The sequence below is a fragment of the Panulirus ornatus genome, chromosome 17, assembly GCF_036320965.1.
Source record: "Panulirus ornatus isolate Po-2019 chromosome 17, ASM3632096v1, whole genome shotgun sequence".
NCBI classification, from domain to species: Eukaryota; Metazoa; Arthropoda; class Malacostraca; order Decapoda; family Palinuridae; genus Panulirus; species Panulirus ornatus.
Window position 1 is genome coordinate 23043537 of NC_092240.1, and position 13685 is coordinate 23057221.

General features: G+C 37.3%; 1 protein-coding gene across 4 annotated transcripts in view; it reads right to left on the bottom strand.

Annotated features, from left to right (window-relative positions):
• Window positions 1-1339, bottom strand: part of Cdc42 (Cell division cycle 42) — a 33542-nt gene extending 32203 nt beyond the window's left edge. The window contains exon 1 of one of the 4 annotated variants that reach the window (XM_071672131.1): window positions 1269-1339. The gene's annotated coding sequence lies outside the window, so the exon portion shown is untranslated. Of the gene's footprint in view, window positions 1-879; window positions 1082-1181; window positions 1205-1268 lie in introns of those variants that run through there. The other 3 variants (XM_071672134.1, XM_071672133.1, XM_071672132.1) reach the window with 3 other exon arrangements.
• Between the last annotated feature and the right edge of the window lie 12346 nt (window positions 1340-13685).

Here is a 13685-nt window from a genome sequence, read left to right on the forward strand (position 1 = left end):
AGCTTTGCAAATATGGTAGACGAGTTCAGATGACTACACATATATATAGTCTCAAAGCTTATGAGATCTGTCCTGCAGAGTCAGATTTCTATATATCCATAAACATCTAAACTCACTGTTTACCTCTCATACCTGGTAAATCATGGTATACCTATGTGGAGTACATGTTTTATAAAGAAATTTCACTCATGGTGGAACCTACAAGACATCTAAAATGATAATATTGTCAGGTTATCTTTATTTATGTCTTAATGCAAAATGGTCTATTTTTTCTTTTCATTCAACTACACATTTTCCCCTCTTTCACAACCCTAACACCAATGGCTTTTCCAGTATTGAAAGATAAGATTTAAGGATAAAATGAATAAAAAGCTAAACTCTTACATCACAGATACATATTCTTTTTTTACTAGACCTTCACCAAAATCAATAACCAAACTTTCTTGAGAGTAATCACTAATGGTGTACAATTATTTTTATAATAACGAATCCACTGATATAATTTTCGTCGATTCTACCGTCTGCATCGCCACACCACAGGATAATCACGAGCTAGAGTAACCTCACCTTCCTATTATGAACGAGGCCATACCAACGACCACTATGTCTTAAAATACCGTAAAATAATGGTAGTTGCTTTATTTTGAATGTACAGAGAAAAGTGCTTCGAGATAAAAGTGTAATAATAACGTTAAAAATGTACGCAAATTTGGCCGTCTCCTTTTCACGATATTGCAAGTCTCCCAACAATCAAAACACCAATTTTGATCTTTTATATTGTTACACATGGTAACTTAAAGACTTTAAATGCTCACACCATATTACCAGGAGAGAGGAAGATTACAACATATGACACACGCATATTTAACTGACACTTACGTTTTCCTTCCACTAAACGAATTCCCAATCCCACGTACTATTGACGACCTGGAAGAAATTATTTTACACAGACAAATCTATAAATAAACACGCACAAATCCCTGGAAGCTGAAGCTTCCCACAGTGAACGAGCAATGCACGCGTCAGAAATTTCCGTCAGAAGTCAATACTAACACCCTTGACATTTAATTTCCTAACATCAACTTTATGTTTTTTCAGCCATCTTGACAGGCCCCGCCTTCATTTCAATAGCTTTTTGGCTCGTTGTACACAAAAACTTTATGCACCGTGCATTTCTGTACCTTCCTAAGAAGCATGCACCTCTTCTACAACCATAAAAAAGTAAAATCAACTGAGTACGGAACTAAATTTTGTAAGTAATTCCTCACCAGCTGGGCGTAGTTCATCAAAAACACTACTGCCCTCTGCCGCCTACTTTAGTAAACACTCGGAAGTTCCGTTCGATAGATCCACAAGAATATTTTCAATATATAGTTTTTTATCAATATCCACTAAATCCTTTATTACATTAGAACAAATAAATATTTTTGTACCTAAATTGTGTAAAATTAACTTATAATTATCCAACAGCATGAATGGAGTTCCCATTAAAGTACTACCTGTTTTCAAGATTTTGTTGTAACCTACATTCTTCAAAAGTGACTGGTACAGTTACCCCGAACTACAGTGATTTCACAACTGTGAAAGACTACACCTCATGTATAAAATTATGATCTTGTTGTAATACTTAATTTTTTCCAGAAAGTAATAGAGCTATATGACTCATACACAAAAGGTGAAAGAGTTCACGGTAATGTTTAGTATTCCTTTCCGCGCATTAACAGGGATTTCCAGAGTTGTATTCTTTAGCGTCATGATGGAATTAGAAATATACCAATACAATCTTCGCAAAATCTACCAACTATAACACTGGGTATGATAATTCTTTTTCCTGTGTATTCACTTCTTTGCAGTAATGTATACATTTTCTGCACATTTCAGTACTTTCCATAATCTCCTCCCCTTCTGTCTTACTGGACTTGGGGCTATGGTATATTTCACTGTGAAAACACTTTTGAACATATAATTCAGTTCCTAGTTTTATGTTTATATTGTCCTCGACAACTCTTCCGGCTTAATGATTTAACCTGTTTAGCTGCTCAATAACCGCCATTTTACACCTGATCAATATATGGAAAAGTTTTCGATTGCCTCCAGCCTTATCCATGATTCTGTGTTCAACATTTTCCTTAGCTCTTTCTTATCCTGTCACTGTTTCATGCTGTCTTAACGCTCTTCGATTACTGTTTGGCTGGGATACAGCCTGTATCTTCTCCGTCACATTGGCCAGCTACTTTACTTTTCTCATTCTCAACCTTCCCTCTGTGTCTGAGGCTTAAGGTAACCATTCTCCTACTCCATCCTTGGAATTTTAACAGAACCTTCCTTCTTACCTGCTTAACCCTCAATTTCAAATTATCATAGAAATCACAGACTAGTACAATTTCCATGATTATTTTCCTCTGTGACTCAAGTTTCATAATATCTCTTACGTTTTCATATACCATTATCACTTTCTGATTGGTATATCATATATTCTCAATATTCACGCAACTATATGTGAAGATGAAATCTAGTAATAATGATGAACCGGTGTCTGATCCAAGTGTGCTTGGAGACCTGCTGGTATGGAAAATTCTGAACACACTATTGGGAGCTCATGTCTCAATGAATCTGTCGCCACGAGAATCTAACTTTTCCCCAACTTCTGTTTGCTTGAAATCCCACATTTTTAGTATCTGCCATCTCTGAGAAGAGCGTGTTTTATTTCTTCCTACACCATCTTGATAAGGGCCCTAAACAGAGTCTCTTTTGAGGGGTCTCTCCACCCTTCAAACTCCCTCATAAATCACAAACTCTAAGCGGAACTTGGGGAATGTCACCCCCCCAAAAAAAAATAAGAATAAAAAAATGTCTGAGTCAGTATTTCCTGTTTTTGAAGGCTGCCATATAACGGTTGGTTCAGGGGGGGTGGGGAATGGGGGGCCTACCCCCTGAGCGATTACATAGGAAGGACCAACCCTGATCTGGTTTCTTCCTTCACTGGTGTCCATTGTGTATTTGCTCTAATTAATTCATTTCTTTTGGAAGATTATCCATCATTAACACCACTACGTACACACTTCCTCTTTATAGTTACTCTTCCCATCATGCATTGCTTAAACATGCCTTCTTCTTCCAGTATATCCTGAAACTTAGACTGTCTTTGAATATGTGGGCTAATCCTCCACCTCCGTTGTCTTCTCTTTCCTTCCTTGTTATCACATATCCCCGTGGACAGGAGATATGAAATCTTATCTCTTTAGTAAGTTTTGTCTCCACAACTCCAGCTATATCAAGAGGCTTTTCCTTAACCCAGTCCATGAACTTCATCTCTTTACCACATACTGAAAGGAACGTATATATATATATATATATATATATATATATATATATATATATATATATATATATATTTTTTTTTTTTTTTTTTTTATACTTTGTCGCTGTCTCCCACGTTTGCGAGGTAGCGCAAGGAAACAGACGAAAGAAATGGCCCAACCCCCCCCCCCCATACACATGTACATACACACGTCCACACACGCAAATATACATACCTACACAGCTTTCCATGGTTTACCCCAGACGCTTCACATGCCCTGCTTCAATCCACTGACAGCACGTCAACCCCTGTATACCACATGACTCCACTTCACTCTATTTCTTGCCCTCCTTTCACCCTCCTGCATGTTCAGGCCCCGATCACACAAAATCTTTTTCACTCCATCTTTCCACCTCCAATTTGGTCTCCCTCTTCTCCTCGTTCCCTCCACCTCCGACACATATATCCTCTTGGTCAATCTCTCCTCACTCATTCTCTCCATGTGCCCAAACCATTTCAAAACACCCTCCTCTGCTCTCTCAACCACGCTCTTTCCACTTCCACACATCTCTCTTACCCTTACGTTACTTACTCGATATATATATATATATATACGTTCCTTTCAGTATGTGGTAAAGAGCTGAAGTTCATGGACTGGGTTAAGGAAAAGCCTCTTGATATAGACTTTTGTCTATATTACTTTCAGTCTGAAGTTTCCATCACTTAACATCTTTCACCTCTTTGATGAGAGGGAAGAGGTGTTCCCGCCTCTTGCCACAACTGGTGTCTCGCGCTCATAATTTTTGGCTGACCCTTTAGTTTCTTCCCTCCGTTGATTACCCTGTTGAATTCTTCATTTTATGTACAAGTTCTCCTTTCTTTAATAGCACTAGCTAGATCTGGTATTGATGTATCTTTTAGCAATCTTTTAACGAGATATTATTTCTCCGCCCTTTACTTTTTGTGTGGAATATGACTCTTCCAGTTCATAAATCATCATTGATTTACAGCCGTCATGACCCTTCAAAGGTCTCTCTGATTTTGGTACTGCCTACTTTTCTGCTAAATTCTGTATTGAAAGTTTCTCGACCTGCGTATTTTTCTAATTTTTCTATCCATGATAGTGCACACCATTCTTTCTACAGTTTCAGTTAATCTCGAGACGCCTGTTTCAGTGTTCTCATGTCTCTGTTCCTCAGCATCAGTCCTCGTGCTGAGTATGTTAAACAGCCAGACTTTGCTCTCTCGATCCTCTTCCCACCACGGTTACCAATAATTTTCGTGCTCTGTGCTCGGAACACTTAATTCTTGTCTAAGTCTGTAGAACATAAAGAATAGGTACTCATGGCCTTTCCTTTATCATTTTCATCTATTTCATCCTTCTTTCGTAAGGTTACATATTTTCCGAATCTTATCAACTAGTTTGACTATATTTTTCAGTACCCAATTTCCTTTCCCATCTCGTGACACTTTTCATGGTCTATGATTTGATTCCTCGGTGTCTTAACTCCACCTTTCAACTGTGGTGATTATGGTACTGACTGGTGCAGGAGAGGGAGGCGAGCGTCCTGTGGTGCTGGTGCAAAAGAAGAGTTAGCAGGTGGCACATTTGAGGAGACATATTCAGACTCAGGAATAGACGTCTCCGGTCTTGAATACGTACCAAGAAGCAGAGTGTTTTCTTGATCTTACATATAGAAACTAACAACAATTGGTGCCATGGGTGATATATACTAATTCCGTCAATCTGACGATAGAGTCTGTCAACGGAACTCCTAAATGCAGCTTCTATGGTCAAAGGTTGCAGCAGATGCGTAAATGCGCTTGGTGGTTCCGGGTGGTGTCACATGTGATACACCTTGGGAATAATTTTCAAATCTACCGGAGCATTAGTGAATAATCTTTGTTCATTAAGGGATGCTAAGAAACTTAGATTTAGTAGACTGTAGTATTTCCTTGGGCTCCTCTATTTCAATTCAAATTAGGTAGAAATGTACAAAATAATAATTTTGTTTTGCTTTTTAGCTACTTTATTCTTAGAGGTTGTTACCTGTGAGATAATGGGGCGTAATTGACAGTATACACACACACACACACACACACACACACACACATATATATATATATATATATATATATATATATATATATATATATATATATATATATTTTTTTTTTTTTTATTTTTCTTTTAAACTATTCGCCATTTCCCGCGTTAGCGAGGTAGCGTTAAGAACAGAGGACTGGGCCTTTTTTGGAATATCCTCACCTGGCCCCACTCTGTTCCTTCTTTTGGAAAATAAAAAAAAAAAAAGAGAGGGAGAGGGGAGGATTTCCAGCCGCCTTCTACGACACGCAGGGAATACGTGGGAAGTATTCTTAATCCCCTATCCCCAGGGATAATATATATATATATATATATATATATATATATATATATATATATATATATATATATATATATATATATTTTTTTTTTTTTTTTTTTTTTTTCTTTTTGCTTTGTCGCTGTCTCCCGCGTTTGCGAGGTAGCGCAAGGAAACAGACGAAAGAAATGGCCCAACCCACCCCCATACACACTGTATATACATACACGTCCACACACCCAAATATACATACCTATACATCTCAATGTACACATATATATACACACACAGACACATACATATATACCCATGCACACAATTCACACTGTCTGCCTTTATTCATTTCCATCGCCACCTCGCCACACATGGAATACCATCCCCCTCCCCCCTCATGTGTGCGAGGTAGCACTAGGAAAAGACAACAAAGGCCCCATTCGTTCACACTCAGTCTCTAGCTGTCATGCAATAATGCCCGAAACCACAGCTCCCTTTCCACATCCAGGCCCCACACAACTTTCCATGGTTTATCCCAGATATATATATATATATATATATATATATATATATATATATATATATATATATATATATATATATATATATATATGTTGCGTGCACATAATCTCGTGTTATAGTGAGTAATGGTACACTCTCTCGAGTCACTGATACAGTTAATCATGAGATTCACTTTCTTTAGGTTTCTAAATGAGGAACCAGTGATGATTTTGAATTTTGTTGAGTCAATACAAATTTTCAAAGAGTATATTCAACATACACTACAAAAAAAACAAAAGTAAGGTCTGCCTATGAACCAGATGAGACAATTTCGATAGATAAGTTGAGGAAAAGTCAAAGGCCACAACTTAAAAGATAATCTAGACATAATAGTAGACTACGAGAAATGTATAGTGATTCTTTTAATGAAAAGCAATCAAACTGAAGACAACAACCTACTGAAAAGCCACTGATGTGATTTATAACTTCAAAATCCATTGAATTATATCACTGACAATCAATTGTTAATTATGGAAAGTATTTACATGAAAGAATTTAACCTTCGATTAAGACCTGCAAACCATAGTAGATATCTGGAACATATTGAAACTACAATACCTACGCATCAAGCTACGCAAGGCATATCTGTGCTGCCTTTCACCTCACGTGAGACAACCCCACCGTGGTGAGAACAAGGGTCGATCAACCTCATCATCACCTTCAGTCTACGCAGTAATCCCGGGAAAGGAATGAGTTGGCTGTGCTCAAGATGTGACAGGTAGCTACATCTAATGGGTTTATAATTATCATGAGTAAGATACGCAATCCACACAAATCAATGATCTCTCAAGATCAATGGAAAGAGAAATGTAAGAACAGTAGAAAATAATGAAAAGTTTACGATATACAGAAGAAAGTCTGATCTTTAATGAAATGTGTCGAAGATAAAATCTGATATATATATATATATATATATATATATATATATATATATATATATATATATATATATATGGGAAGCTTAAACCTCGCTATAGCAGAATTTTGAATCCCTCCTTTATAAGAGTTTTTCTCTCCAGAAATTTTCAAGCCCTTTTTGATTATTCATAAAGACATATAATAATTAATTCTTACATATAAAGACCTAAACCAAGAAAGTAGCCTGCCTTGATAGCCAATAATTAAAGATTCAATTCACATCCAAAACATAAAAAAGACCGTCAGAGCAGTTAAATTTGGACGTGTTCACTGGAATAAGAGTCGACTTGAAACTCACTTAAGAGAGTGGTTTTCTTCTACATGGGCTGTAGCGTAAACAGATGACTGACTCAGAGGGTAAGGCACAGATCCTACTTACCCCCTTTCCTTCCATGAAACCTCCCAACAAAACTAACGTACGCAGCAATTGCTTGACCCTGTCATGTCGAAATATTTTCATAGTTTTTTCTTTATTGGGACTAGTAGTATTGATTATTTATCAGTACTAATTTGTCTCAGAATTTAGTTTGTTTAAGAAAGATTTCGTGCGTTTTCAAGATTTTTGGTAATATAATAAAAACTAAATGCTTAAGAGGGAAATATAAAATCGAATCAAGTTGGAACTAGTGTATAAAGAGTGGATTTCTCCTTACACACGCACATACGACACGTGGTGAGGTTTTGGTACGATCAAACGACTGCTAGGTACTGAAATTGGACTATTTTCAGTTATACAGTGATTGTGGCAAAAGTGATACAAAAATAGTAAAGAAAGAATCGTATTAAACGACAAACCTGACGATCAAGGCCAGCCACGATACTCCCACCGTTAAACACCGCCTATACTAGGATGACAAACTTTATATAACGATTGAATGACAATTACCACAGTTATCATACTATTTTAGCTATAAAGTAATTGTATTATGGTAATGATAAATAATTTATAAAATAAATCCACATTAAGTGGTGTGTCCGAAATAAAGGAAAGTCATGTGTTTTATTTAAACTGTCAGAAACTTTTGGAGAATAGGCTACAGTGAAATGAAATTAGAGCTTTACATTCTTCTATTACGTTTTAGTGATGCATTTGCCAGTCTCTTTGCAGTGTTTACAAAGGCAAAGCTTACTAGCTCTTTAACGTAAAACTATAGTACCAGGATGATTGGATGAAAAGGTAAGGACTCCCGAAGGTGCGAAGAAAAGCCATAAATCATTTTACTTTGGAACGAAATTGGAATTGTCAAGGCAGTTTGAAAAACTGAAAAACATCTAATTCTATTCGTCCACCGGTTGTGGAGGGAGTTTTACACTCGTGGATGTCTGTGTACACTGTACATAGAAGAAAAGACATGGTACATGTGTACATAAGGATGAGATACGCGGATAAACTAGCATGAAACTTTATTCCTAACTGCGAAAACATTGTAATGCTTAAGTTAGATCATGTGATACATGAGGAACTTGAAAGGGCAGAGATGAGACAAGACTTAAAGAGGAGATATAATTGTGGAAAGCACGCTTCACATTTTCTATGCAGAGACGGCGGCAGCTTTTAAAAAATGTGTGGAGAGAAAGAGAGAGAGAGAGAGGAGCGGGTGCTCACTAGAGCAAAAGCTAGTGATCTGAAGGCGACGATGCATCAGCATACTGCAGTTCTATGCAAGTCTTAAAAAATGGGGGCTTCAACCCCCCTGCGCCGCCGCCGGGGGAACGAGTATTGCAGGATAAGAAAGTTGGAGTAAAGAAGTTCTGAAGATATTGACAGAAGAAAATGCAAAACTTTTTGTAAATTTATATAAGTAAATTGTCAGTTAAAGAGAGGCTAATCAGGATTAGGGATTCAGAGAGAATTGTAGAGGATGACGTCAGGATACGTGAAAAACTAATTGAAAAGTTCAAAAGTGTTTTCACAGTGGAGGACACTGTAGTCCCAGCACCAATGACATTTAGGGAGGAGGTCTTAGAAAGCATGAAGATACACTGAAAAGACATTGACAATATACAAGAGGGTCTTGGCCCATATAAGGCCCATGATCCTGATGAAATTCCACCATTTGTTCTGAAGGTGTGTGTAGATACACTTGACAGTCCTTTTCAATTACTGTTCAAAATGTTGCATGGGTAAAACAATTTGTCAGGAACTGAAAACAACAAACTTCATACCTTTTTATATGGAAGGAGACCGGGAAGGTGTTGAACTTCAGACTGGTCTCCCTGTCTTGTGTGGTCTGTAAGTTTGTGGCAAAGACAGAGAGAAAGCAAATGAATGACTTCCTGCAGAGAAGAAATTACATCAGTGAGAGACAACAAGGTTTTGGGAAAGAAGGGTGTGCATAATAAGCCTCAGATTTTTGAGAAAGTGAACTCAATATGGGACAGAAGAGAAGATTGCATGGATTGTCTGTATCTGGACTGGCAGAAGGCCCTCAATGTTGTGATGCAAGGGAGGATGTTCAAGAGGTTGAATTACTAGGGTGAGACTTCTTTAGTGGATAGATTATCTTAGTGGAAGGGAACAGAGAATGCATGTCAGAGTAGTCTTCAAAATGGGTTTAAGTCACCAGTAGAGTGCTGCAAGGTTCTGTTCTTGGACCATTACTCTTCTTGATTCAAGTGAATGACCTGCCAAAAGTTATGGATTCTTAAAGGAATATATTTGCAGATGATGCAAAGTTCACAACTAGAGTAACTGTAGATCAATGCATCAAGTTACAAAGGGTCCTGGACATACTCCATAGTTGACAGGTCTGATACATGGCTGATGAATTTAATTTAAGATGTAAAGTAATGAGGATGGGTTACGGTGACAAAAGGATTTGATGAGAATACCATCAAACAAGATACAAGCTGCAGGAGTCTGCATGAGAGAGACTTGGGAGTAGACATTGTCCCTAACCTGTTGCCAGAGTCCCACATAGGAGGTTAGCTAAGGAGACCAACTGTCTGCAAGAAAATAATAGAACTATAAACAAGTTCATATATAAGGAATATTCAAAAAGCTGTTAACATCACACATTAATGCTACAACTAGAGCATGCTTCTCAAACTTAGACACTAAACAATCACAAAGACTTAATGGAGAGGATAAAAGAGGAGAGCAACAAAGACGGTAACAGAATCAAGAAAGCTGAATTATAGATAATCATAGGAGGCCTTACATTTGCCTACTATGGAAGAGAAGAATGAGGGGTGACCTGTTCACAATCTGTAAGTTTTTAAAACTGATTGATGATGCAAACAGTGAACAGTACCTCAAGAGATGTAGAGATTGAGCAACCAGAGGATATAACATCAAATTAAGCAAGAAACATGTTATGAAAGATGTGAAGTACATTTACAGCATAAGAGCAGTGGGTGAATGGAATAAACTGAATGAAGAGATGGCAAATGTGGACAACATACAGAAATTTAAAAAGTTTTATTATACTATACATTGGTCAAGAAATGGGGCCCCTCAAGTGTAAAACTCCTTCCCATCTAATACAAAAAGATAGTCACACATACACACACAAAAAAAAAGTCACCATGGAAGAGGAAAGAGTGATGGGTGACCTGATCATACCTTTTAAGATTTTAAACCAGCTTGATTATTGCTTTATTGTTTCATGAGTTCTGCAACTTGTGGTGTAGTTTGGTTTACAGTGCTTACTGTACCTGTATGCTAACTGAATTTTGCTGGTTTGTTTGATGTTATTGAAACAGGGAAATGGTCTTGGGCTGGGAAGTGATACACGGTGAAGTTTTGGAGCTTGGATTCTGGGTATTGTGTTAATGCTGACAAATCTGCTTTCTTTTCATTTATGAGGATTTGTGTAAACTGGATGGTTTAGTTGAAGTGTATTCTGAATGGGTAGGTGGTGAGAGGAGAGTTTTTGTAAAGTGCATCAGTTTAGTCCTTGCATAGAGTGTTGGTATGAAAAACGTAATGTTTGATTAAGTTTGCAGTTGAAAGTGATAGTTTGGCTGGTATGGTTGGGTGGTTAAAAAGGTTGAGATTGTTGAAAGGATACAGCTAGTTTATGAGAAGTTTGCTATGAGGATCTTGGGTGTGGGTTTTGAGGGAAGGAAGATAATATGCTCCAAAATCTTTACACAGAAGAGTCTTAGGTATGTTGGTCAGATTCTTTAGTTTACGTTTGTATCTTGGAGGGGCATGTGGTGTGAGGGGAAAGTACGTATGAGGTGATTAGTTGTACTATGCAGTATGTAGTTCTTCCTGTATAGACAAGATGTCTTTGCTCGTGATCCATTTTGTGTTGTGTAGTGTCAGTGAATGGGATGTGATATGCAAATGATATGGGTCTCTTTCCTTGTTATTGTTATTTGTCTTTGAAGTGTGAGTGGTTCTGTATGTTTGATTTATTAGTCAGTGAAGTAATGTTAGATAACATTTAGTATGTGAATGGCATTTGTGAGATAATGGGTATTGGTTTTGTTTGGTTGTTTTTGCCTTTTTTAATAATTTTGTGATTTTAGTGAAGAGAGTTTGGGTGAGTGTTAGAACTGGGGTGTCTGCATGGCCGCTGAATGGACAGAGTTCTGAGAAGTCTTTCATGGAGGAGAGTGACATGCAGTGGAAATGAAACACTGAAGGCAGCTGTTACATCAGACAGAGGATTGTGTTTTGGCAATGAGGGTTTGGCATAAGAAGGCAAATACTCTTTATGCAGATCAATTCTATGTCTTACAGGATTAAGATATTTAGTTGGACAATGCAATTGCATATGCCTTAGACAGGGGCAGGGTCTCCTTGGATGACAACACCTGAGGCAAAATATTCAACAGACTTTAGCAATAGTAGATAGCCTTATGATGCTGACAGTATAAAGAACTGGGAGGAATTTGAGTGGTATTGGAAAAATGTTTATAAGGGTAGCTAAAAGACAAGACATACTCAAAGAGTTATCAAATATGGATAAAACAAATAATCCTTAAGAGTGTACATCTCTAAGCTAAGTAATTCAGTAAAAAATAACTGAGTATATGATCAGGCTCTGGAAAATACCACATATTTACTTAGATGCTGAAACTGTTAATAGCAGAGAACAGACACACAGTAGGAAGTCTTTGGAACTTGTTGACTCAGGTGTCCATAATTAAGGCAGCTTCTCTGTAAATATGAAAAAGTTACTGATGGAAAGGTAAGCCTATCATTTTCATATTCTAAACTACATGCCGAGATCAGCAAGTGCAGCAGAACTGGTAATCAAGCAATGGCACTTCAAAGCTCAAGTCCCAAGAATTGGTTCAAGAAGCCTTAGATCTACCATAAATATCCTATCTAGTTCATCATTTAACTTACATTTAAATCATTGCACTACAGATTCAATGGGTAACACAGTTGACCAGCCACCAGACCCATAGACTCACATGAGTAATCCTAACACCTTGTGACATAAACTCACAATGTTATTATTGTAAAAAGACAGGACATTTTAAGGCCCGATGCCCAAACTTAGCTATAACACCTACAACATCAGGAACCTTAGGTAGGAACCTTTGCAAACACTGCACTAGACTTACCCTCTGCCAGTGACCTGTTAAGGGTGAGGGTTTATATAAAGGCTAAGAAGCGCTTCTAGAGTTCTTTAGTTATGGAGACTCTGTTGCTATGGCTACCCCTTTGAGGGATTTCCATTGGAACAGGTATCAGAGATATAGATAGATAGATCGACAGATAGAACGCTTGTCCAGCTTCTAACCCTTCTAATGATTATACAAATGACTCGTCAGTCATCCTAAACTTTCACCAACATAGGATTAGACTTTATCTTAGGACTGAAAAATAAAGGTTTGGTGTGATAAATACCATACACAAACAAAGTTGGTTTGTGGGATGACAGGCCTATTCTTTTGGGCTGAGGGTAATGGCAATCTTGTTAAAATTTTTGCTGACACCTATGCTGAAGCTGAAATGGATTTAATCAACTTACAATATATCATACACTCTCACAACTCATACAGCAGAAGTGCAACCCATTTTTTGCTCTCGACCTGGGAGGGCTGATACCATCTATTTGCATAATCATGTGGGCAATCTTTTTTCAATTCTCACACTTTCATTTTTGATTTAAATGTTTGAATACCTGTTTCATTAAAGCAAGATCCAATATAAACATGAAACTTTTTTAAGCAAATCCTTTAATGACTGCTGTAGGATTTTCATAAAAGTGAAAACTATCAAGTGGTAAAATGTCCAAAAAAAATTCAACATGATATGCCTAGATTTCAATACAGAGGTAGCATATATAAAAAAGAGGAACCTAGAAAATACGTTATGAACAAACATCAGCCCCATGTTACGTGGTATATATCGTTTCCAATAATCATTTACCACAAAATTTTTGGCAAACATATCTGATGAGAGTGAAATGGACTCTCCTAATGTTTTTATGATTATTATTATTTTGCTTTGTCGCTGTCTCCCGCGTTAGCGAGGTAGCGCAAGGAAACAGATGAAAGAATGGCCCAACCCGCCCACATACACATGTATATACATACACGTCCACACACGCAAATATACATACCTATACATCTCAATG